The sequence below is a fragment of the Narcine bancroftii genome, chromosome 2 (assembly GCF_036971445.1).
Source record: "Narcine bancroftii isolate sNarBan1 chromosome 2, sNarBan1.hap1, whole genome shotgun sequence".
Classification (NCBI taxonomy): domain Eukaryota; kingdom Metazoa; phylum Chordata; class Chondrichthyes; order Torpediniformes; family Narcinidae; genus Narcine; species Narcine bancroftii.
Window position 1 is genome coordinate 287,602,790 of NC_091470.1, and position 3,604 is coordinate 287,606,393.

At 48.4% G+C, this 3,604-nt stretch overlaps 1 pseudogene; it reads left to right on the plus strand.

The window, feature by feature from the left end:
* Positions 1-1,416: 1,416 nt before the first annotated feature.
* LOC138752718 (ferritin heavy chain pseudogene) lies at positions 1,417-1,975 on the plus strand (annotated as a pseudogene).
* Positions 1,976-3,604: the final 1,629 nt, after the last annotated feature.

A 3,604-nucleotide genomic window follows, 5' to 3' on the forward strand; every position in this document is an offset into this window, starting at 1 on the left:
CATAAAATACATTCATACAGTGGTTCCACCACAGTCACCCCTTCTTTTAAAACAGTCCAGTGGGGTGAAGTGAATCAATGCCCATTACAGGTTCAACCTGTCCAGTGGTCTTGTCTGACATTGTGACCATCACAGTGCTCAGCTGCTGGCTCCTGGGCAGTGTTTTGCGCCACAGGGCGGGTCTCCGGTGGGTGAAGGGGATTAATAGGACTGTAGGATTGATTGTCCTGGGGCAGGGTGCCAAGCATGATCAATGGAGCTGGGTAAAGAGCCGATGGTCATAGGGGGAGGGGATACTGATTGGTTGGTTGGGAGGTGTCCCCTGCATGTGCCAGGTCCAGGACAGAAACCATGTCTTGCCGCCCATCCTGGTACTCTACGTAAGCATACTGGGGGTTTGCATAGAGGAGGTTGACCTTCTCGACCAGGGGTTCAGTCTTGTGCTTCCTGGTTTGCCTCCAGAGCAGGTCAGGCCCAGGGGTCGTTAGCTAGGAGAGTAGTGTGGTTTCTGACGCCAACTTCCTGGGGAAGGAAAAGAGCCTTTCGTGCGGTGTTGCATTAGTAGTGGTACAGAGGAGGGACCTGGTGGCTTGGAGCACCTCAGGGAGGTGGGCAGGCCTTTCAACCTGAGGGCTAGGAGGATTGCTTTCCGAACATTGGCGTTCTCCCTTCCTACCTTGCCTTTCCCTAGGGGGTTCTAGCTCGTGGCTCTGCTCATGGCTATGCCCTTGCTCAGCAGGTTAAGGTGCAACTTCTCACTCATAAGCCAGAATCTCCAGTCGTTATGGATATAGCAGGTGATACAACCACTGCTATAATTGCAGGTGATACAACCACTGCTATAATTGCAGGTGATACAACCACTGCTATAATTGCAGTCCTACCAGCAACCAGTGGGGGCAACCACGGTACCTGCAGGTAGGCAACGTGGGAGGCTGGCTCCAACATGTTGGCTGTCAATCATCAGCCCATATAAAGACTCTTGCTGGCCCCTTCCTGAATCAGTCGGGCACGTGGAACCAGAGGCTACAGAGACCTGGCGTTCAACTTTAAGCTGATTAAAGCCTGTAGTACAGTCTTCTCCAGTTCTGTGTTTGTTTGCTGCTCTACAGCCCATCACAAGGGGTATCCAAACAAAGTGAATATGTTGCATCGTGACTTTATGACTGTGGTCATGGGGATGGTGAAAGAGAAATGTGAGTATTCATCGATAATCTGGAAAAAGTATATGTTCCGGTTGGTGGAGGGAAGAGGGCCTTTGAAATTCATACTCAGGTGTTCAAAAGAGTAGGTGACTTTAATCAGAGGTTTTTTTTTATAACTTTATTTATTCGTTCAAAAAACAAATAATATATGACATATACAGCAATTAAACATAAACATGAACATTTTTTTAATCAGATGGGTTTTCACCTGGATTGTGAAGCCAGCGTCAACCAGCAGATCAACATGGAGCTTTATGCTTCCTACGTCTACCTGTCCATGTTGGCTTACTTTGATCGGGATGATGTGGGGTTGAAGAACTTCGCCAAGTTCTTCCTGGATCAGTCCCACGAGGAGCAGGAGCACATGGAGAAACTGATCAAGTTTCAGAACCAGCGTGGGGGACATATGATTCTCCAGGACGTTTTGAAACCTGACTGGGACGAGTGGGGCAATGGTCTCGAAGCCCTGCAGTTCGCCCTGCACCTGGAAAAGACCGTCAACCAGTCTCTCCTGGATCTCCACAAACTTGCTTCTGACAAGAATGACCCTCATATGTGTGACTTCCTGGAGACTCACTACCTGCATGAGCAGGTCAAGGCCATAAATAACCTTGGAGACATGATCACCAGTCTGACCCACATGGGCGCTCCTCAGTCCAGCATGGCCAAGTATCTGTTTGACAAGCATACACTAGGAGAGAGCAGCTAGGACAGCACACCTCAGGAAATCAGTGTGCCAACCATTCCATTTTTAGCACACTGATGCTTTTCTCTAGATCATGTTTTCCCCAATTGTGAATCTATTTTGATGACGTCAATTTTAAATGCTGTTGACTTGTTTGTGAATTAAGTGGAAGAGGTAAATCAAATGTGAAACAAACTTTGTACCTGGTTTCTATTAAAAGGGAAAACATATAAACTGGCACAACTGAGGATCTATTGCTAAATAAAAGTTGGCAAAAGTTAAAAAAAAATCAGTTGGGTTTTGTCTGGCTGGTAGAATTGGTGTTTGCATTCAGTGCAGACCGGGCCGGTCAAGGTCAATTCCCTGATATCTGAGTAAGGAAGGTTGTGAGCGCTAACAAAGTGGTAGATCCTGGTGACCCCACTGGTGGCAGTGGCTGTTGTGAGGGGTTGGAGTTGGTCCAACTGTGTGTTAATGCATGTTTCAGGACAGGGCGTCGGAAGGCTCGTTGAACTTCCTGGGCTGGTACAAGATTTTGTGGTTGTAGATGGATAGCTCAATTCTCCACCTCAGGATCTTGTTGTTCTTAATTTTTCCCTGCTGTTTGATATTGAACATAAAAGTGACTACACATAGATCAGTCAGCAGGGTGAACGGTTTGGCAGCTAGGTAGTGCCTGCAGTGGTGCACAGCTTCCACTATGGCCAGGGGCTTCCTTCTCGATGGCTGAGTTCCGGAGTTCAGGGCCCTAGAGGGTCCGGGAAAAAATTGCCACACTGGGTGTAGTAGGAAAAAAGCCCCAAGCACCTTTTCAGGGCCTTGAGGTTGAAGGGCAGTGGGAGCTCTAGCAGGGGGTGCAAACAGACAGGGTTGGGCCCAATGATGCCATTCAACACCACGCAACCAAGGATGACCAGACATGAAGTGCTGAACATGCACTTCTTTTAGTTGTACATGAGGTTGAGACTTATGGCCGTTTGGAGAAATTTTTGAGGGATAGCGTCATGATCCTTCTGGCCATGGCCACAGATGGTCACATTGCCCAGATAGAGAAATGTGGGCTTTAGCCCATAGTCATGCTCTATCCAGTCCATCACCCTCTGGAAGATGGAGACCCCATTGGTGACCCCGAAGGGGACCTGGAGCCATCTGCCTCAAAAGCAGTATACGAGCTGTCCTCTGGGCAGATCGGGTGTTGGTGGTAAGCCAAATTTAGATCGATGGTTGAGAAAACCCAATACTGGGTGATCTCATTTAACATGTCAGCAATGCAGGGGAAGGGGTAGGCATCCAGCTTGGCAAACCAGCTTTTCGTTTGACTATAGTCTATGACCATGCGATGTTTCTCTCCGCTCTTAATTACTACTACCTGTGTCCACCAGGGGCTGGTATCGAGTTCTATGATCCCTTCAGACAGAAGTCGTTTAACTTCTTGTTTGATGAAGGCTTTGTCCCAGGGGCTGTATCACCTGCTCTCCTAAGTGGACTGCAGCAGAGACATCTCTGCAGCCACAAGCTTGTCCCAGCTCCCACAGGAATCACATGTATTTGTTCACCGACTCACCAGGCACTTGTCTACAGCTGCCCAGAAGGTACCTGGCATAGATGACATTTTTCAGGGTCCAATACTGTCTCTGCAGGAGCTCCATTGCGGCCAAGTAAGTATTGCACTCCCTGATCATCTGAAAAACGCAGAGGGTGACCTGAGTGAAGA